The sequence below is a fragment of the Gallus gallus genome, chromosome 7, assembly GCF_016699485.2.
Source record: "Gallus gallus isolate bGalGal1 chromosome 7, bGalGal1.mat.broiler.GRCg7b, whole genome shotgun sequence".
Classification (NCBI taxonomy): Eukaryota; Metazoa; Chordata; class Aves; order Galliformes; family Phasianidae; genus Gallus; species Gallus gallus.
Genome location: NC_052538.1, coordinates 1303539 through 1327172, shown reverse-complemented (window position 1 = coordinate 1327172; position 23634 = coordinate 1303539). Strand labels below are relative to the sequence as shown.

At 36.7% G+C, this 23634-nt stretch overlaps 1 long non-coding RNA gene across 1 annotated transcript in view; it reads left to right on the top strand.

Annotated features, from left to right (window-relative positions):
* Nucleotides 1–1123: 1123 nt before the first annotated feature.
* Nucleotides 1124–23634, top strand: part of LOC101751439 — a 112695-nt gene continuing 90184 nt past the window's right edge. The window contains exon 1 of the long non-coding RNA XR_006939897.1: nucleotides 1124–1285. This is a non-coding gene — a long non-coding RNA (uncharacterized LOC101751439). The remainder of the gene's footprint in view (nucleotides 1286–23634) is intronic.

Sequence of the window (23634 nt, the reverse complement as noted above, 5' to 3'; positions counted from 1 at the left end):
GAGCGAGCTAGGCAGAAAGGGAAGAAAAGTGCCTATATTTGTGAACTGATATCACTGATTCCTATAAAAAGGTAAAAAATAAAAAAATAAAAAGAAGAGCTAAATGCTTGGTGAGGGATGGCAGAGCTTTTGTTCAAACATGCCTATCTCAGCAAAATAAGCTTTTTTCAACTAACTAGAGTTCTATGCATGTACCCTGATATAAATAGAAATAATCTAAAATAGCATAGTTTGACATTTTGGCATAAAAGTTTTACTTATTGGGTGTTTTCAGTGAATTCAGCTTACATTATGACAACCTGACAAATTATTTCCCCTAGACTGTCAAATTTTGCAGAAGTAAAAATGAGCAAAATTAACCTTTGGGAAAACTTAAAGCATGTGATTTTGTCTGCCTTCTGTTAAGAGGAAAGTTTTCCTTTTTAAGTAGGAAATATCAGAAGCATTTCTTAGATTCTTACTTAAAGTTCAGCTCCAAACTTTTAAGATAAACGTGCACCCATCTTTGCTTTTCTGTTTATAGGTACATGTCTGTGATGAGACTAGTACTATTACATTCAATATTTCTCATAAAATTCTTGAGGATAGAACCATGATGAGTGTAGCTGCATAGTAGTGAAGAGATGAGAAAGAGCTCAGAAACAGTAAATTTATCTTGCTTTTTACGAAGACAAACCTTTGAGTATTCAACTTACACACTCAGTTTTTGTGTGAATACATACAAACCCTGAGAAACGTGGTAAAAATTTACCATCCCTCAGTCTCCGCTTTGTTTGGAGAAAACAACATACAGACTTCTCTTTTATAGTTGGCCACAGTGGTTTTTTATTTCTGGACAAATGAAAATTGGGCTAAGCTTTGAAGTACTTTGCTAGCCCTATTTCTTTTTTGTTTGCATGGGGATATGTATGGTATGGTTTAGGGGGCCATTTGTGCATAGCAAATTTTAAAAAGATCATAGAAACACACTATTGCACTACTTTTGGAGCTGTAATATTAAGTTACTTTATGGTTACCCAGCATTTTCAATAGTGGAGTCCCATGATGAGGATTAAATTGTGAGAAGCTATGCTGATGGCCACCAGTGTAGTCTCAGGTTTCTTGTGTTAAAAACAAGCTGTTGCTGTAACGATATATAGAACACACCTGTGTCAGAATAGGGTTTATATACAGGCTGGTATTCTTTCTCCAGTAACAGCAAATAGGAGGTGCTAATTAGAGCTTGTGAACCTGGTCCTTCTCTGCAGATCATTCCTCTTGTACTGCTGAAAGCACTAGATGAAGGGTAAGTACTTATTCTATTATTTTTTGTCTTTGTAATAGTTTCTCAGTAATCTCGGGTCAGTGATACTCCGGGAATTTATTTTGTCTGAGTGTATCAGATGTGTTCCCTTGAATATATGCAATTGAATCAGTGGGTGCTGTTACTGCTAAAAGAAGACTAGAATTGAAGTCATTAGAATTCTCTGTAATTGAAATATGCACATGCATGCTTAGCTCTTTCAATGTTTGCTCCAGAAAGTTTTTTTTCCCTGTCTTTTATTAACATCTTTCTTTTTTCATGTTGTGTTCTGTTTTCTGATCATTTCAGTATTTCCACACTTCTTTTCTTTCCTTATATTTATACAATAGAACTGAACAACCCCAGAAAAGTTGAATTTTTTTTTTTACTGTCTTTTTACTTTTGGTCAGATTTTTTCTGTTGCGACTTTGTGTGGGTAGTTAACTACTTCAGCTGCTAATGTGATCACATTCACCTGTGCTGCAAAAGCTCAGGATTGCTTTTTTAGAGTTCTAATTAATTCTAATTTGTAGCTAGAAGTTGCAGCTGTGGTTCTAGGGAGCATTGTTTTTTTCTGTGATTCCTGGTGGTATATGGACTAGCACTGCTAGCTTTTGTGTAGTTTCCCAGAAACGTGGCTTTTTCAGAAAAGTAGCTCAATATTTGTATTTTACAGCAGTTCTTTCTAGTCTCTGGTCTCCAGTTATCTGATAATTCCTAAATCCATCAAATAGTTCTGGCTATAGATACATGTAATTCCTTCTGTGAAGAAGAGAGAATCGACCTTTGTCAGAGTAGAGATAAGCATGGAATGGTATTAGAAGGTTCAATTCTTCAATATTGTAAATGAGAGTTTCTTTGCTACTTGCTGATTCCAAGAACTGCTGTTTTTGGAAGGCCTGTATCAGAATGAGTACTGAGGGTGGTTTTTTTTTTTTTTTTTTTTTTTTTGGCTATGTATATATTTTAATTAATACTTAGAAAAGTTAACTCATTCAAGCATAAGTAACTTACAATGGTGGAAAAGATGACAATGTGGTTCTGGAGAAATGTGTAAAAGAGATTATAGCTCCGTTGACAGAAAAACTGATAAGAAATGCAGTATGTTGGAAACAACTTGGTGGAGCGGAGACTCTATGCACTGTAATATCACAGAAACTTACTTTCTCATTTCTAGCTGCTGGAACTGCGTATGGCAGTTACTTAGGTGGGCCCATTCTAAAGGGTTTGAAGAAGATAATTGATGTAGAGACTCCAGGCCTATCCCTAGATAGAGTATAGAGAGAGGTCTATGAGTTGTGTAAGTTTGATCTATTTATCCATAGAAATATCAAAGCAGTACTTCTTTTATTTCCCCTGAAAGCTGCCTAGATTAGGCTAATACTTAACCTTGAATTTTTCATCTCCACACAAAAGAGCGTAGATGTTATTTCTACCTTCAATAAAGAATCCATTCTCTTTATGCTTTATTGTTTCGGTTTGTTCTCTTCTTCCATCAGAATTATGTTAAAAGTTTGTCCACATAAAAGTACATTTTCAGTCAGTTATATCATGTTATAGATGCAGCAGAAGTTCTCCTAGTAAAGTCAGCAGTCATGTCAATGATGACTGCTTCTTTTCCAGGTTCATTTTGATTTCATGTGACCACGAAGTCTGATTTTTCATAAGGATTTTTTTGCCCTCACCAAAGGGCACCTAAAAATGTTTTATTTAATACTTCCTCTTGGCTTTATTTTCTTAAGCTAGCTGGTTTAGAGTTATTTCAATTGTAATTAGACCATTAATAATTCACATTCTATCACTTAAATTCTCTCTTGAATGCTTGAGAGAAAACATCAGGTTAGGCTGCAAGAAAGCAGTCAGGGCTGGCAGCTCCAAGAGAGAAGGTGAGTCCAGAGCTAAGTACAGTAACATGGTTGGCAGCACCCAAGTGAGGTATGTAAAGCAGGTCTGGTGAGGGAGGTCTGGGTCAGTCAGCCCCAGGATGGCTGGGCAAGGTCACCAAGAGAGGCTGGGTGTCAACGCAGGTGGGGGCCTGGATCAGCATAGTGCACGGCAGTTGTTGTAGCTTATGCAGAGGCCAAATGGTTAGCGATGGCTTAAAAGCAGCTCTACAGGAAGGGCTGTGGGCCACAGCGGCATCTGGATGTTCTCTGAGGTCAGCAAAGAAAGGGGGACAGCCTGCAGCTGCACTGTCTCCATTTCAGCCTGGAGCCCTGGCAGGCAAATCTCAAGGAGGGAAATGCTTTAAAGGCACTTGCATAGACTTTGCAGTTCTTCAACTTCTAAGAAACATTGAATGTTGGTATATCTAATTATTTTTTTTAATTTCTAACAACTTCTTAATTTTTTTTAAAACTGGATCCTTGATTTTTCTGAGCCTGTTGTAGACTGAAGATCCTTGACAAAATTCCATTTTCTTGGAAATTAGATTTTCTTTGCTTTTTTACCTCCCAAGATTATTGTAATTCTTCTGCTAATTCCGGTACCTGCAGCACTGTCATGTGAAGGATGACCCATGTCCATTACGTAAATTATATTTGTTCATTCTATGTTGTTCTTTTGTTGATAGGAAGTAGTAGTGTCTGTGGGAGATGTGTACAGGGAAATAAAGTCATTTAGTTCTGTGAGATGCTGATCTCTTAGCCAGGCTGACTTAAATTTTCTACGATTGCAGTTGCTCTTATTTTCAGTCAGCCAGAGCAGTTGTGGTGGATTTTTTGTTGTTGTTTTTATTTTTTTCAGTTTTGCAAACAAAGAGGTTTGCAAGCTGAATGTCTGAAACCAAAGTGAAGGCAACTTGTTCAGAAAAATTAATTTTTCTGATTCTGTTCAGTCAGTTTAGGATTTAATTTTGTTTGCTTTTCTAGCTTAAAAGAAAGGGAGAAAGAGAAATAGAACAAAGGAAGGCTGTGAGCATCAAAGAAGCCAGCTTTTCAACTATCTACAATCTAGGGGCATGAGTCTTCAGTTTTAAAGCATTTAATGCTATCAGTTTAGGGTATTCTCTTAATTTTCAAGTTCTGCGTGGCTTCTACTTCTCTCTCTCTTATGTGGTATGCCAATACTTCAGTTGAGGTGAACTGGCTTAAATGGATCATGGTGTACGTAGAGAACAAGAATGTTAATGTTGTGGAACTGTATTTATCTGGAATGCCCTGAATTAACTGTGGAAGTGTTTACTACATGCTGTACGTGGGAAGACCATATTAGATACCAGTTATTGCTTCTTAGTAGTAGTAAATATTCTCTCAGTGGTCAATTTAAAATATGGCTAATCTTTATAATAGGCATGGGAATTTAAGCGTTTTCTGTAAACAAGCACAGTCAACTTTGAAGAAGATTTTGAAATATGTATCAAGATGGCTGTAATTACACTAGTGCATACAATTCAGCTGGTGCAATAACAAACTTACATGAGGGCAAGAAGTAAGATGTGAGGAAAAACCTGAATACCTAAGCTTTCAAGATATTATTATGTAGACTATAAATGAGAAAAATAGGACCTGTGCCTTCTGATAAATTTAGGATATCTTCTGTCACTACTTAAGCTCTTAGATGATAACAATTTTCCCTGAACATCTGCTTCAAGACAACTAAGTCATGGCATTGAAAGCAGCTATCATAGGATATGGAACAAAAGGGCTTCTAACTTAGTTTTTTAAACCTTTTTCCTTTGACTTTATTTAGTGTTTTAAACTTGTGATTGGTGTCACTTTTGCTGACAGAAGTAAGCAGTGTAACTGCTGGGAAGTTAAGCTTATCTTTCCTTCTTACTTGAACCTTTCCCACAATTGTTGGTATTTGTTTTGGCTATTGAACTGAAATTTTAAAGCGGTTTTAAATCTACCACTTGTCACTGTCATTTCTTTTCTCCACATTGTGTACTTGTTTTTGTTTTTTTTCCCATATAAATACCATGCCTCTTCTGGATTGTATTTCTTTTTGTGCAAAATAAAGCAGAAGCAACAAAAGCACTGTGTTTTACCAGTAGAATGAATTTCCATGCTTCCAGTTAAGAAACTGGTTTATCAACTGTTTAGTGTTCTTTTAGAGGAAGAAAAAAAAAAGTGGTGTTTGAAAGCTTTTACTAACTCAGTGTGTAGCATGTGATATAGTCCTGTCAGTTCTTTTGTCTGGATAAACAGTTTGAGGTGTGTAAGAGTGAGATAAATGGAGATTTAGCCCTGCAATTCTAAGTTGCTTTGCTATTGCTAGCTTTCAGCCAGAGAAACATAGAGTAAACAGGAAGGATTTTTCTCCTTTGCATTTGATCACAGAGGCTCCAAACTGATTTCTTGCAGCTAGAAAGCAATACAATTACCCAATAGAATTTCTAAACTTGTATGCAATGACCTTTGCCATTCTGAGCAGAACAACAGTGTAGATTTACTTAGATTTACTGTGTTGGAGATGGTGATTACATCCTGTTAATTTTACTTTGACCGTTATATAAATATTTTAAAACTGTCAAAATACTACTACTAATAAAACAAATTCTATTGCAGTAAATCAGGTCTATTTTAGACCGTTACCTCTTGCATAAAACCATGTTGTTAATGTAGCACAAAAAAAAAAAAAACTAAAAAAAAAAAAAACTAGCTAGCTTTATGCTTCTCAGTTTCTGAATGGTATTTTTAAGAACAGAAGCATTACCCACACCACGAGGGGGGTGGGGGAGAGAAACTTTAGAATAAACTGTTGAACTATTTCATGAGTTGATGCCAGTAAAGATTTTAAGTTGTTTTCTTAACAGTTCAGTCCTGATTCCAGGATTGTGATCTACATAAAATAGTTATGAAGGTTTGCTTGACTATCTCAGACTCTATCTGTAGATAAGGAAGCTTATCCATTTGCCATTCTGTGATTCTGTGACTTAACCAGTTCTCTAGTAAGTCTTAATTGCTATCCTACTGTCATGTCTGCCTAACTTTATTCACGGGAAATCTCCACTGAAACGAATAAAAGTACATTAGGTATGTACAATTATTTCTTCAAGTTTTACTCTGTTAGTCCACAGAGAAGCTTGTAGATCTTGCCTTGAAAACAACAGTGATTTGTGCTTTTAGTTGTAGGAGCCTTTGGTTCAGATTTTGCCTCTGACAAGATATAATTTATAACTGTCCTACAAGAATTTGTAGACTTGGTGCAAGAGAGACATAGCAGAATTTATGCCCTGGATGGATATTTTGTCTCTCTTCTTTTTTTCTTTTCTTCCTACTTTTGACTCCAGGAGTAAAGATCATTGATGACTAGGATCACTACAATTTCAGCTCTTATTTTTCATAGACTTAAAGCCAATGATTTCTAACATATTCCCTTGAAATAAGGCTTTCTGTTTTCTTTAAAAACTAAAAATCAAAAGGCACAGCAGTGTGATTTTTTTTTTTCAGTTGAAAATTCTGTGATTATTATTGTGATTAAAAGCAAATCTGCCCAGTTGTTTAGGTACAACGCTATATTTGAGTCTGACGTAATGCAAAATGCTCTTCTGAGCAGATATCACATCTACCTGTTCATACCTGAATTTGGATATGGAAAGAGGTAAAATTAGAATTTCTGGAATGTTTTTCCATCAGAAAGAGCCTTTTATCCCTTCTTGCCTCACATAATTTACGTTTCCTTTCCTTCAAAGGCTTCCTGGTGCTTATAGAGTACTGCAGCATTTTTATTTTATTGTTTTTCCTTATTCTGTTTGAAAGTTTCATCTGACAAAAGTTGGGAATGACTAGGATGAGGAGTGAATTCAGTTTTCTGTGGCTCACAGGAAAATTACTCTTTACTCTCTAAGACTGAACCCCAGGGGACTCCCCCTACCAGTCTCCTGAACAATTCAAAGTCTGTCCTCCGGAAGTCCAAGGTAGCAGTTCTGCTGTTCCCCCTCCTGACTCTACCAAGAATTGAGAACTCTACCATGTTGTGGTCACTCTGTCCAAGACAGCCCCCAACCTCTACATCTCCCACCAGACCTCTGTGAACAGCAGGTCTAACGGGGCAGCTCCTCTCATAGGTTTTCTTACCAGCTGCATCAAGAAGTTGTCCTCCATACATTCCAGAAACCTCCAAGACTGCTTCTTCTGCACTAAATTGTATTCCCAGCATATGTCGGGGAAGTTGAAGTACCCCACGAGGACAAGGGCTGGTCTCCTGAGCAAAGACAAAAGAAACACTTGGGTCCTGCCACAAGACCCACCACCCACACCTGCTGCTGCAGTATTGTACAGGCTGTGCTCACACACTGACCTCCCTGTTGACAGTGGAAGTTAACACCCTTTTCTCACCTGGTGCGTTAAGGGGGTGGAAGCTAGTTTCCACCCTCCCGAAGAATGCTTCTAACTGAACAGCAAAAGGTCAAGCTCGCGAGATAAGAGTGTGCAATGCCAGCTCTGACCCTGCTGACTCAGCAGCCTGCCCACAAGCTGCCAGCCCCCTGGCACCAGTACAGTGCTTTGGCTACCTTCAAAAAAAAAGCCCTAAAAATTGCTTTTTGGTTGGCCTTTTTGCTTTAGGTCTCTTGTCCAGCGCAGTCTTACCTGCCCTGAAGCTGGTCTCCGCAGCAATATCACAGAAAACAGGATACTGAAATACGGTTGCGATAAATGCACTTGAAGTACAACTGCCACTTTATCATTTTACAGCACAGAACTTGTAGATTCACATCCACATGAAAATCAGTAGCATATTGTGTTGTGCAGTAATGTTGTCTATACTGTTATGCAGAACAGCTTCTAAGGTGCTCAACATTCATTATAATACCATATATGTTCTGTGTTATTTCTTTTCTTTTGCAAGGATAATTCAATTTGAATGACATGGTGGAATCTGAATTTTGCTATCAGCTTGCCAGATTGAGAATCCTTAGAGCAAATAAAATATATTTTATAATTGAATAAGTGTTCTTCAAGAATATATTTTGTTAGAGGACAGATAAAGTGCATAGAGCACCGTAATCTGCTAAGGAGAAAGCTAATACTCTGTATGGGGTATTGTAATTTACTGAAATTCCTGAAATTGGAATGTTCTGTCTATGTTATGTCACTCAAGAAGAAAAAAAAGAGGCATGCATTTCAGTACATTTTAATTTTATGTGCTTTCAGAAATGATATTCGTCAAGGCTCACAAAACGATTGGAACGTAGCTGAAGTCAGGTTTCTATTAGTAACATATCGTTAGAATATACCTAGAGTTCTCAGTGAGTTTTAAGGTCACCATAAATGTATTTCAGAGTAGAAAGATGTGAATTTTTAATGTAGGAAGGAAATTTCTGAGAAAAATACTGTGGGATATTTTGTACCTAATAATAACATGAGGTAACTTTGATTGTCTCTTTCATGGTGTTCTTGCTAGGATCATCTAGTCTGAAAGAACCCTGATCTATTTCTCCAGCAAAATAAATCAAAAAGTTGTGGAAAGAAAAAAAAAAATCATAAACAGCCTCATAAATGGAAACTCATTTTCCGGCCTCCTACCTGGATTGCTCCCAAGTAGGGCAGAGTGTGTCTTGGAGAGAGAAAAGGTAATTAACATTTCTGAGAAGTCTGTATGCTCCACTGAAAAACACTTTGCTTTTCTGAGGCTCCTGACAGGGCTGTGTCCTTTTCTATCCCTCACCACCCTTGTTCTTTACCTCAAAGGAACATTTCCTCTTCTCTGCAAGCAGTAGATTTAATGGTTTGGGAAGATTTTTGTATCCCTGACCAGACATATTAAAGCAGGGCTCAGTAGAAGCTTTCCAGCTCGTTAAATAAACTGAATTAACTTATTCAGTTCTCATGCCTGGGGATGGCAAAATTCAATTCTGTGGAGGTGGCAGCCTGGTCAATCTTTAGCCTTCCTTCTGTGTGCTTCCACTTTTCCTTCTTCATGCCCAGCTCTTTTGGAGAGATGCCTGACAGCTGCATGGTCTTTTTTCCCCAGAGCTTCTCACACAACCTCTGCTTTTGTGGTGATTTTGGCTGCCTCAATTGGGGCCCTAGGCAACTGCTGCCTTTACTGATTTTTAAAGCTGGCACATAAGGTCAGCCTCATTTAGAATAGAATTTTCTACCAGAAAACAATAATTTGAAATATACTGTATGGTGTGAGCATGTTTCTTAGAAGGTGAAGGTGAGTAGCCAGCTTCCATGTAAATTTACATCTGTCTAATACCGTGCATTGATTAAATACTTTTTCTGAGAATATGTTGTATTGTTTGATATCATCAAATAATCAAATAAAACAAATGGAGGCAGTTTTCATTGCTGTATGTCTGTGTGCGTGTACAATTTTAAGATTTGTTTTAACCAAGGATTTAAAATAAACTTAGATAACTATGGCCTACACAAAGCTGACCCAGCCAAAAGTGTTCAGTAGCTTGTCACAAGATGGTGACATCATTCACAACATACAAATATGTCCCTGCCAAGTTTTTTTTTCAAAATACAACAGCTGCAAGTTTTCTATTAGATGAGAAAGTTATTGAAATAATATCTTACGGAAACTTATAGCTAGGAAAGTCTCAGTTGTAAATACTTCGGGTAATCTTTAAAGTAGAGAATGAAGTAGTTTACTCCAGTAAAATATTTTTTATTTAAAAGATAAAGGAAAGAAACCAAGGCAGTTTTAGCTAAACTATCTTAGAAATCTATTTTATCTGAATACAAATAAAGGTTGCATGCTGATGGAAATTCAAACTTGATTGTGAAGAATGGGACTAACATTTCTGTTTATGTATATAGTAATTAAGATGTCCAAAACTTATTATTTATGAAGAACATTAGCAATTAGTACTCTAAATTTTCACCTGCATACAAATTAGTATTTTGTGATTTTTAAATTTTAATTTCTTTAACCACTTGTTTTATTTTGTGGCTCAACATTTAAACAAGATATAAATAAATGACTTTGCAGAAATCTCATTCATGAAAACTAAGATTTCTTCAATGCTCTGAACAAACATCTACTCAGGAAATAATTGTTTTGTGTCTTTTTTATTTTCAAAGAAGTCTTGATGCATTTCTTGTCCAGCAATATAACTGGAAAAAAAAAAACAACTCTACTTTGCCAAACTGATAGCGTAACATAACATAATTGGCAGAATGACTGTGAAGACATAAGAAAAGGCACAACACCTGAGAAGACTTTGGCCAGTGGAGGAATGCATGCCAGAGCTGTGAATTAAGAATTCAGGAGTAACAGAAGATAACGAACCACTGTTAATTGGCAATTAATGAAATTGAATGGAATTTCTCAACTGTTTGGTTGAGTTTCTTGAATTTGTTCCTGAACCTTGATAATATTGTCATCTTAAAGTCTTCTTGTTTTCCTCAGTGGAGTCCCAGTCTGTCCTTATAAGTCAACTGTTTCACCCACTTGATATTTTCAGTTACCCTTCTGGGACCTTTTCTAAGTCCATTACATCCTTTCTGAAGTGTGGAGGCCACATGTGCATTCAATATTCAAGATTTGATTATGGCAACATTTTATGCAGTTGCAAAATGAAAAACTTTGTTTCTGGTACCTTTCCTGAATGGTGGCTAATGATCTGTTGGCTTTTTTGGCCACTGCTGCCTGTTTAGTTCACTGATTTTAGAAGGCAGTTGTAGACAATTCCAGTGTCCAGTTCTTGAGTTGTAACAGCCTCAAGTTGAGTGTCATGTTGGTATGGCCTAAATTTCCCTACCTCTACACAATGCATTCTCATACTTTTATCTTATCTACATGGAAGGTCTTCTGCCACGTTTCATCCATGTTCCAGAGTTTAGTGACATCCTACTTGAGCTACTTGCCGTAGGCATGGCACTAACTACCTGAAAGAGTGTGATATTATCCATTGGGTGATTACTTTTTCTCTCCTTTCTACAGATCATTGATCAAGATGAATAAAACTGTTGTCTTCTGCCCACTTGATCATGCATACCCTTTCCATCCTCAGAATTTTCCTTTAGTCTGTGTACTTTTCTCCTCTATAAAAGAGGACTCCAGACTTGTGGCTGCTTGACTTCTTTAGTAGCATAACTACGTAAAGCAAGATCTATGCAAATTATAGATGTGTGACTTGTTCTATTCAGTTCTGGAGAGTTCACTTTGTTTCTGTTGTGTTTGTGTACTACCTTTTCTGATAAATAATTCAACAAAAACTCTGAAAACACAATAATTGAAGTACCTAAGGTATACATTCCTAGGAACATTTATAACTGAAATGTAATATGAGTGTAAGAGGATACCTTTAGAGGTTCCTATTAGCATTAATAAGTTAAAGAGTAGTATTTATAGCATGCTGTGGGGATTATAACTTCTTGCACACTTGGAATAAACCTCAGTAAAAAGTAAAATCTTTGAGGTATAACAGATAATGTTTAGAGAGAATATTTAGAATCAAAGAATTGTCTGAGTTGGAAAAGACTTTAAAAGTCATCAGGTTCACTCCTTAACCTCACCTACCTACTCCCATCACTTAGCTGTGTCCCTTAATGCCTCATTTTGTATACCATAATTGGTTCAGGCGCTTCTGCTGAATTACAGTAAGCAACAGTTTATATTTCATAATGTGATGTGGCTAGTGAAGAGTAAACAATGTAAAATATGAAATGTTAGCTCTGTTAAAGTTGAAAGAAGTTTCACTATGAAGTGGAGCAACCAACTCGATAGTCAGTGTTTTACAGAGATCACAATTACACTCTCACTGGTTAAAGATGGTAGCCAATCCATAGAGACTATGCTGAGAACAGTGTTGTCTTTTGTCCTAATACTATTTTATCTGAAGTAAAATTCTAGCCAATGAGGATTGTCCCTCTGCATGTTTAGTGAATAAATTTTCTGCTCCCTCTTATTTGCTAGAATTTCTAACTAGGCAGCAATAAAAATCATATGCTATTTGATTATTTTTTCTGTCACTTAAAAATTAAAACATAAAATTAGGACAAAACAATATCCAGTGAATTTTAAATCACTTCTTTTTCTGTAAAATAGCTACAGATTCTACTAATAACATAGATCTGAACTTCATAAGTTGTTGCAAGAAGGCTGGATTTGTGCTTTTTGATAATAGCAAACTAAACAACTATCAAAATTATTTGACAATTTGGTTATGACGTAAATCTTCAGGATTGCATGTTACTGTATTGTGTAAACAGACTCAGAACTGTTTACAATTCACATTAGCTTTTTGAATTTTCTTGTCTATTGTTTTGATTCTGTAGTTGTCTAGTTTTCAGACAAAAACAAAATAGTGGCATATTTGCAGGTTTCCAGTGTATTCTGCACTGAGGAAATGACTTAGAAGGACAAAAAGGTTTTACTGTCCTTCTAAGGTTGCAGTGACGTTTACTTCTTTAGACAAATCAGACTTCTCTATCTCAGGTTTTTTTTGGTTATTCTTTCAGTTCTCAAGACACTTAGCCAAATCATGAGCAAATGCATCATGACTATGTGTACACTTTCTCTTAAATATTTGTCTCAAGTACTCTGGTTAATCTGGTAGCTTTCTGATTTGTTAAGAGTTTTCCTGGTTCAAAGGCTTGCCAGATGTTAATGACAAATTAATTGCAAATAGTATTACAGTGATGCATACCATCTGGGGAATGGATACTGTGAATTAAACATACTTAAAGGCTCTAACCTATAAACTAGTCCTTAGAGCCTACGTTCATCTTTTGGAGACCCTTATGGGGAAGGAAATTTAAACATGCTAAAACATGAGGTGAGGATTAAAAGATTAAAGATTAAAGCCTATGGGTCACTTCCCCCCCCCCCCCCCCCCCCCCCCCCCCCCCCCCCCCCAGCCTTTTATAAAAATTGTGCTGAAATCTCTATCTACACAGTACACAGATATAAGTACAAAAAGAAAAGATACAATCGTGCCTGTGATTATTGATCTGTGGAATCTTAAGCTTTGTGTATTATGTAATTGAGGTTAAATTTTCAGTTATTTGCCACAATTTATAATAAATGTCCTATAAAAATTTAGTTACACACGAAACAGCCTAGCATTCCAGGTGGCTTGAATTGTCATTTAAAAGTGAGCTGATGCTAATGACCTGTAGGAAAATAAATGATACAGTTGTTTTCGATTTTTTTAAATCCTTGAGCAATTACTAATGCATGTTTTAATATGCTTCTAATAAAATACTTAAGAACACCTTTCAGGTGTGTGCTCCTTAACAACTAGGTATTTAAATGATTCCTGTGGTCCAGGTAAACTAGCGGTAATTAAGTCCTGCAAGTACAATTGAGTCTTTGGTATCACTTGAGCAGGTGGTAAAAATAGGTGACTCTTAAACCCAAGACTTAATCTTTTACAAGAATTGCCTCTCTACAGAAACATATTAAAGAAAGAGGTTAATAGTCCTTATTTTGAAAATAAAATCTGAAAAATTTGAGAGGTACATTCAGTACTCTGTGAAAGATGTTCTGTTCTCTGGCAATTTCAGTTGCAGTATTCTGTAGAATAAACAGATGTTTTTTCCTAGGTATTGGCATTAAATTCAAACAAAAAATAGTTCTGGCTTCCAACTTCTCCATCAATCTAGCAAGAGGACAAAAGCCAAGTATTGTTCAGTCACTTGTTTCTGCACAAATGCTATTCTTTTCCTTAACTTGATTTTGTAATGTACTTTGTTTTAAGGGATTTGATTTTTTTTTTTTTATTACTGTTAATGCTATTGTGCTGAAAGAAATGATAAGTTTGTCCAAATGAGCCATGTTGAGAAAGGTGGGCTGTTACTCTGTGCTACTTCTGAAGAGCTTTTGAATAAAAGAGTACAGATTAGTTAGTCTGGAAGTTAGGAGGAGACTTATTTCCTACTTACTCTATTCATTCTACTGTTGCATAGAAAGTCCCTGTGCCTTAATTTATCCGTGTATTAATAATACTATTTGTGGAATAATTGCTTATGCTAGTGTTGTCACAACCTGAAGCATGATAATAAGAAATGAAAATGGCAGGACCAATATGTAAATTGAAGGTATTAATAAAAGTAAAGCTCTAAAAACCCATCAGTATATGAGTGTCCTGCAGGAGTAACAAAAATTCTGCAAGTCAAGTGAGCTTTGCTTAAAAACTAGAAATTAAGGAGAAAGATATCCTCCCTATAGAACAAAGTAGTCAGTGAATAATTACTCAGTGTAACTATTTATTTGTCTTATTTATCTCATTGTGTCTTTTTTTTTTTTCAAATTCTGTATTCACATAATGATAATTTCTATATATGTTTTCTCTACAGCACTTTTCCTCTTATCTGGTCCTGTTTCAGGTGATTTTTGTTAAATTTGTTTTTTTACACCCTCTGTTCCTCAATGATTTGGACTTTTGGGTGTTTTCTTTACATGTTTTTTAAATGTACAAAAATTCTAAAAAAAAATATATATGTATATCCCTGTACCATTCTCCTATAGAGAAAATGAAAGAGAGCTGTCTTAAACAAACAAAAACCCACTACCAGACAGCAACAACAACAACAAAACAACAGCAACCAACCAAAAACAAAACAAAACAAAAACCCCTGACGTTCAAAATACCAATAAAAATCTTCCTTCTTTTGAATTTTGGATCTTCAAGAACCACCCTTGAATAGCTTATAGAGGGTCCCTAAATGTAAAGACTTTGGGAGCTTTCCTCCAGCTGGACTACTATTATTGTTTTAAAGCATGTCATCTCAGTAGGATATGTTAACATGTGTCAGCTATGATTTCCCTGCTTCAAAATCTTTGTGCAGATCTGCTGACTGAGCAGTTGTCATCAATTGAAAAGACTTTTCTGTGTTGAGGAAAGATTAGTTTCTGAACTGTGCTCCAGACCCATGCTGTTTTACTCCAAATCAGCATGTTTCCAAAATGAAGGTCTGTGTTCCTGCTTGAGCTAGGCACATCACCTCCCCACATCACAAATAATTGAGCTTTAAATAAAGGGAATGATAAGAAACGTGAATGTTGATTCCAGTTTGGGCTGTTTGACTGCTAACTAAGCCCTTCTAAGATATAGGAAATAACAGTTCTGCAAGCGTTTTATTGGCTTTTTAACAGATTGAGTTTTCTTTCTCTTCTGCTTTGCCTGTGCGTGTGACATAATGGCTTATGTGAAGAAAGTACTGGGATAAAGTCCAAGTTTGGCAGCAACTAAAAGAAATCAGAAATTAGTTGTACTTACATTCCCATATGGCTCTATGCTTGCTTGCCTTGTTTATAAGCTGAACTGATAGACAGAAATCATTGAGTCATGATTGGAAAGACAGCATGAAAAATGGTGAACTCAGATGGTACTTATAATGATGTGAGTAGCAGACAATGAATACATCTATTAACTAGGAAATTATGAGTTCAAAGATTATGGAAACTAACCTTAGCCTAGACTCTTGGACTCTTGGGACCTCTCCCCCACTGATGCCCCAGAAATGCTATTCTCTGTGGAATTTCAGTTTTTAAGTGAATTGTTTATTTCTGGGAATTAATTTCTTCATCAAACTTCACAAATCAGATCCATCAGTCAGTAGTGATCATATCCTGTAAGTTCAAAATATTTTTACTGATACTTTTTTTTTTGATGGTTATTGTGGGAGGAATTTTATTGCTCAGTGGTTGCAAAATATCAAGATTAGGCAACACTTTGCCCATTTAAGCCTGGTAATGCTAAATACCCATAACATATGCACCGTCTTACCAGTCAGTGTATAATATTTAGTTCCACATGAAAACAACTAACAATTCTGGCAGTGTAAGCTCAATGGCTCTTATCAGAAATTAAGTAAGCCATAACTATCAATCTTCAGTAAGATGCAGACATTATTCTTGATTTTTTTTTTGCCTGTTAATTTCATAGAAATCTGTTGTGCTCCATGCTTTCCTTCTGGAATGTGCCCTTTTCACCAGCTCAGTTGCGTGGGAAAAATACAGCAGCCAGATTAGAAGTTGAGAATATATTCTGACTTCATAAGGTGAAGTTTCTGCTAGGTATCAAGAAAGCTCTATTCACCTTATTTCGTGCAGTTTACTTCAGATGCTTGAGGCAATATTTGGTTTTAATTTAAAATATATATAAAATATCTCTGCAATTAAAAATGCTACACCTTTATAAAAAACTAGAGTAGGTAACTCCTAGAAAGTTTTTCTTTTTAAATTTACTTGCAAGATAGACATTACGTGCTCTAAATTGTGAAGGAGGTGCAGGATTTCGTTCCTTACTTCAACAGGGGGGAGTCTTTTTTACACAACTGTTAAGATGAACTAAAGAAAAAAAGATGAAATCTCTCATCTTTCATGCAACCTATGATGTAATATTTTTTTTTAACTTAACACGTTCCCTTGTGAGTACATATTCTTGTCTATGAAAATGCTTCTTTCAGAAGTTACCACTGAAATGCAATCCAGGAGCTCTGAAATGTATTGCAAAAACTTGATGTTTCCATTATGGTTTCTTTCATTTGAAAGACAAAATGATCTTGAAATTATGTTTGGAAGAAGTACTCATAATCTGCATTTTGTTACAAGATTAGATCTAAAGATAGTAATCAAAGAGCTTGTGCCCAAACATGAGTTGAAATTGTATAGATAATTACGAGAAATAGTAAAGATGTATAAGTAATTAACTAAGTCCAGAAATAGTGGCTGGCTTAGTTTTGTGTTCTATACCAAAGTTATAACTGTACTTAAACTGTGTAATTGGAGTAGGGCCTGTTATTATGTAAGGCTTTTGCAGTAGGCAAGGCTCCTCAATAGAGATGGCATTTTGTTTTTACTAAGTGCCTGCAAGTTCACTTACTAATGAATTTTTTGCTTTCTGTAGCAATGTCTGTTGTGAAAGTTCACAGCGGACCAGGGGAAATGGTCTCAGTCCAAAAGAGGGGAGATTTAGGCTGAATATAAAGGAAAAGTTTTTACAGTGAGGGTAGTGAAGCACTGCACCATATTACCCAGAGAGGTGGTGGATGCCCTATCTGTGCAGATCAGGCTGGACAGGACTCAGAGCAACCTGATCTAGCTGTAGGTGTCCCTGTTTGCCATAAGAGAGTTGTTCTAGATGATGCTTACAGGTTCCTTCCAACTTAAATGGTTCTGCAGAGTTCCATGTTTTGTAGGAATAATAGGTTTTCATTTCTGTCAGATTTGGGCAAGGCTTCAGCAGCTGATAAATTGTTCTTTTGTGTAATCTGTGGCACTTGATGTATTTTTGTTTGAAACAGTGCTGCAGAGAGATGATATTGTAAGGCAGTAGGATTAACATTATTTGTTCTTGTGTGACTGGATCTGAAAATATTACAAATACTGAGGACTTGAATATTGGTGTGACAGGGAAAGCACTGGAATTGCTGGCAGTTACAGCAAAACCAGGAGGAAAGGAACTGAGAAGAGAGAGAGAAAATAAGCTAGTTTGGACATGTTGTTTCTCATTTGGCAAGAGGACATCTGGAGAAGATTCTGTAGAAGCAGTTTGAATTACATGCGTGAACAAAGGGGCAGGGAATGAGGGGGAAAGAAAGCTGAGAATCACTGACCCAGAGATTGTAATTCAAATCCCTGAGAACAGTTAAGGTTGCCCAAGGATAGTTTAGTCATGCTGTGTGCATACTGCAGAGCCAATTACATCTTAAAATACAATTTTTTTCACTTAGATACTAATTCTGAGAAAACTGAAATTAAGGATGATCTTGAAACATGGATTTAATGTGCAAATACAGTTTTACAATACAATTTACAATTCTAGTAAAAATATGCATAATTAAAGAAAACCAGGATATGGAGCATATTCTCACTTAACAGTAGTATGCCTTCAGCATAAGAATAGTTAAAAAAAAATTAAAGGCACATTACATAAAATTACTTAACATTTCATGGAACAAAGAATGGACAATAGCGATAAAACATATCAATTTTTAGCAAGGAAGCATTAAATAAATTCTATTGTAAAAACGGTTGATTTTGTACTCTTCATTTTCCTGTTAAAACGAAAATATACTTCCCTATGTATACGTTACTTCTGAAATGTGAGGGATTTTTGTTGTTGTTGTTGTTGTTGTTACTATGTTTCTCTGAAAAATATATCTAATTCTGAGTTTCACATGCCTGAAAGTTACCGTTCACACCCAGTGATAAAAACCATGCAGAATACTGACATAACTGGGTGTACTGTAGTTCATCTCCTGCTGACGTATCTGCCTTTTGGATTCAAAAAACATCAGCTGTTCAAAACACTGCAGTTAATAAATGGAGAACAATTTCAAGAGAGTTGTTTCTACAGACATTTAAAGTTTGTAATCAGAGTCCTGTTATCTACTTCAGTTCTGTTCTTAGCTCATCTGTTGTCCACAGAATATAAAAAAAATTATATAGCTTCCCTTTTCTGCATAAATGTATATTTATTCAAGAAATACAAAGGGTGTCATTTTCCCCTACAGCTTGATCCTAACTACTTTTTTTTTACTTGTTTTGTCACCTATAATTCATATGCTTTGTTGTTTGTCCTCTGATTTTAGGACTACTACACAAACCTGTATTTTTACAGCATGTCTCACTTGGACCAGTTAATTTTCAGGAAAGTGATGCTTTTATTAGTGCTCATGATGTATGGTTTAATGCTTCAGTCACCTACTTCCTGAGGAGAGGAAGTGGAGAGGGAGGTGCTGATCTCTGCTCCCTGATAACTGAGGACAGGGTGTGAGGGAAAGGCACAAAGCTGCACTGGGGGAGGTTCTGGCTGGGCATTAAAAAACATTTCTGTACTGTGAATTGTCAAAGACTGGATAAGAATTCCTGGTGAGATGGCTGATGTGCAGTGCAAGTCTATGTTCAAAAGACATTTGGTCAGTTCCTTCAATAATTTGCTTTCAGTTTTGGTTGATCCTGACGTGCTCAGGCAGTTGGTTTGGATGATCTTTGTAGGTCCCTAATTCTGATCTCCCTGGCTAGCAGCATTCAAAATATGCAGTGTTTAAAAATGAGTTATAAGACTGCTGCAGACAGTGTTCTATCCCGACTTACTACCCTTTCTGACATTGTAATTTATTATTCTGTGGAGAAATTATGTCTTAATGTTGGACTTCAGAAAAGGTTACAAAGTGTATTCATAGAATTGTCGTGTCCTTTGACATGAATGTGAGTGAATATCACTCTCTACTACTAGAGAGTAGTAGTAGTACTCTCTAGTAGTAGAGTTCTCTGCTACTACTTGAAAGTTGTAACTATTATGAGTTTTTAACCGAAGATCTTCCTTATTCTGATGAATTATCTCAAGCTGTGAGTTATTAATAGATAAATAAAAAATCCCCCAAACCTATGGCATTCAAATTCAGGCCTGCACCAAACCTTTCTCCAAGGTCAGTTTTCAGCCTTGTTGGTTCAGTTCTTGTCTCTGAGTCTGGCAGAAGAATTTAAAGGAACACTGGCTCAAACCTGGAGGCTTATACGTAGAATCCACTCTTTATTTACAAGGGTTGTTCCAAAAATAATGCCTTCTATTTTATTCTGTTGGTCCTTGATGTCAGAGGTGGATATTGGTGGTATAGCAACAGAGGATTAACCTTTCTGCCAATATTCTGTTATATTTTGTAGCCTTATGACAGATGGCCATAGAGGGGCACTCTGACAAAAGGTTGTCTGACACGAAAGTGTGAATGAAACAAAGATGTGCCATTCAACTCATCCATGCAGAAAAAATGGCACCTATTGACACTTGCTGGACATTTTTGGAGACCAAACTGTGGATGTGAGCACAATGAGGTGGTGAGTGGTGCTGGGTCACCTCTGCTGGTGTAGATTTTTACAATTGTGGTGTGCGGACTCTTGTTCATTGCTGGTGAGAATGCATAGCGAATGGTGGTGAATAGTTTGAAAAATGCCATTTTGTGGGTGAGAATTTGTTCTATCAAGTAGTGCTCTTGTGCTCTTTTTATCTGTTGTCATTTTTATGGAAATTATGAGGCATTACTTTCAGAATGAGCTGTGCATGTCTTGTGTATTGCATGATTGTGCAAACACTTAATAATAAAGCAGAAAACAAAAGTGTGTTATTCAGTATCACCCAGCTTTTTTTTTTTTTCCAGGATAGCTCTATTGTAGTTAGACTGCGTAGGCACCACTCTATCTTGGTTTGTATTATTTAACATCTAAGCAAGCATAAAACAGGTGACAATCATTACTTTCTCTTTTAAGTGCAGCTCATGACCCTTGTTGTTTTGGCAGTTGTTTCTGGCAGGAAAACAGTCCCACTTCTGTATTCTAAACCTGAGGGAGTGGGATAACGTGTTGGACAAATCCATCTACACAATAATACTCTGTCTCCGATTGTTAGCTCCTTTTTAGTTTGAATCAGTTTTGAATTTCCTGGTGGAAAAAAAAGCTCAGATCTGGATGTGAATATCTCTTGGTTTGATTGCTTGTCTTTGAACAGCAGACAAATGGCGTAATGCAGTAAAATTTTGCTTCTGACGTCCTTGAGCTTCACTGTTTCTTTCATTTTCTGTCTAACCCTGTTTCTTTGAATCGCAGCATATTGTGCAGTTTTTGTACTTTATTATTTGTGAGATACTAGCAGATCAGGTGCTTAGCAACCAGGATTCATGTAGGTCTTTTCACTGAGGTTCTTTTTATACATAGGAAACTGATACAGTATAGTAGGACTGACATAAAACAGAACTACTGTATAGTAAGTAATTGAAGCTTATACATATTCTGAAATACGCACACACACATTTATGGAATCATTGGTTACTTAGCACTACACAAAACAACTCCTTTATTTTATTCTGAGATTTTGTTCTTCCTGGGCGTTAGCATTAGTCATTAGATTAGAACAAGATCTATGTTACGCAGGAGAAAAAGGGAAAATCTGCAAGTGAATTAGTCCCAGAGCTCTCCTCGTGAAAACAAAAAGGCATAATTTCACTTAATTGGTCATGGTATAAAAAGGAGAGAAATCTTGTCTGCGGGTGGTTTTTCTATACTCAGGGCCACACCTGGTACAAGACTTACACTCTGGCTATACTGCTCCAGCTAAGAGAAAAAAAAAAAAATCAGTGCAAGAAAGAAACAGCCTGCATTTGGGAAACAGTATATCAGTTGTATTTGCATTTTGCAGGTACATTGCATTGGTAATGGACTTGAGGAAAACTAGGGTACCCATATTGTAGGGTATGAGTAGCTGATGCATCTTCTCTCCACGGGAATAAAAATATTAAGAGTCCCACATTAAAGTCCTTCTGTGAATTCTTAGTGTGATGCGAAAAAAGGAGAAGAAAGAATGGCTGGATTATTGACATAATTTTCATATTGCCTATGTGGGAGGAACACTTTTGTTGTTAATTATAACTAATGATAAATTTACTTAATCTTCTTCATGTTGTGGTCATTTTTCACTTCCTCACCGTTCACGCATTAATAACGAACCAGCACACTGCAAATCCTATTTTTACAAGCAGTTCCTGTGTGGTTGCTGTTGAGAGAATTCCCGTGAAACCTGCTACTCTCAAGAAGCTATGTGTTCAGGATAAGGGGACTGAAAATCAAAACTGTTGAACTCTGTTCCCAGTTCTTCTGCTAACTGCATGGCCTTTTCTGAGACTTAACCCCTGCATTTCAGTTTTAACTTCTTTAGAATGAGCGTGAAAATAGGATTTCCTCTGGGCTATTTCAGGTGTGAGAGTGCTTTCTTAGACTGGGTAAAATACTGCTGAAATACAGAGTAGCATTATTGAGAAATATACCAAGTATACTGGTAGTTCATGATTTGAAGCAAGCAAACATTTGTAATTGAGATCACCTATTAATTGCTTTAAAAATATAAAAACCTCCCTAGCCCCTTCCCCCAACCCTCCAATACCACGATCTTGTCTCCCAGTTCACAGGCAGCCCTGATGGACACACAGTCAACTATACCACATCATGCTGTGCAACAATGAAGTTCCACCTCATATAGCACAGTGCAAAGCAGGGCTGTGACATCTTGAGCACTGTGTCCAGTCTAGGGCCTGTCACTCCAAGAAAAACATTGAGGTCCTGGAGCATGTTCAGAGAAGGGCAATGAAGCTGGTGATGAGGGGTCTGGTGCACAAGCCTTATGAGGAATGGCTGAGGGGGCTGGGGTTATTTAGTCTGGAAGAGGCTCACGGAAGATCTTATTGCTCTCTACAACTATCTGAAGGGAGGTTGTGATGAGGTGGGGTTCAGCCTCTTCTCCCATGTAACTAGTGATAGGACTAGAGAGAATGGCCTCGAATTGCACCAGGGGAGGTTCAGGTTGGATGTTAGGAAATATTTCTTTGAGAGTGAGTGATCAGGAGCTGGAATGGGCTGCCCAGAGAGGTGGTTAAGTCACCGATCCTGGAGGTGTTCAAGAAACATTTAGATGTTGCACAGAGGGACGTGGTTTAGCGGGAACTATTGGCAGGTGGGCATTTGAACTGGATAATCTTGGAGGTTTTTTCAAACCTTGGTGATTCTATGATTTAATTGCCATATTTAAAGTGATTGAGCTTCAAGACATTTCCTGGGACTTAGTGACCAGCTGAGATTCAGTCTGAAGCCAGGCACCTGCAACTCTCACCAACCACTCACTAATTCCTGGGAAATATCTTGCACTTCAGTCTCCATTACTTATCTCAATGTTCTCTTAGTAAGATATTATTATGTCTTCAGATCTTGTTAATTACTATTTTTCATTGTGAAGTAGTGGCTTGCAATAAAATGTGATGTTTTTCCCCTGTGCCTTTAACAGTGAATGAACTTTCATTTGTATAAGATCTGTAAGTTGAGGGCTGTGTTATTTCCAAAGAATTTGCCCCCACACTGAGATTTTTCAGTAGTATTTCTGCAATATCCAGTAATAAGTTTCTTAAGAATTAGCTGACTTCTGTGATGGATATCTTATCTGTCTCCTTTCCAAGTCTTTGCTTCCTGTTTTTATAACATTTTAATATAACAGCTCTTACACTTAGAAGAGCTTGTCATTACACTGAAGGCATTTGGAGCAACAGTTTTTTGGGTACCTTCTCTAGTGCTCAGATGATCTGATTTTTGGTTAACAGGGAATGAGTTAATGGGGAAAAAGCACAGGAAATGTTAGGGTAAGGTGCATCCGGGGAGTGTATTTGCCTATCCCTTTTAGGAAGTGACGATCTAGTTCTCTGTCATGTCAGTCAGCTTAAATCCACTTGATGTGGCCAATTTCCTCCAATTCATGGTTGTGTAAGAAAAGTGCTGATAGGAATTTCTTTCCTAAGTTTCAAAGTCCCCTTCTAGGAAAAAAAAACAACTACAACAACAAAAAAACCCAACCTGTAATTCCACCATTTCCTCCATTTGTTCTACCTTAAGCTGAAGAAGATATGTGTATAGCTGGGAAAAGGCAGGATCCTGGAACACTTAATTGTCTTTGTTACCTGATTTGT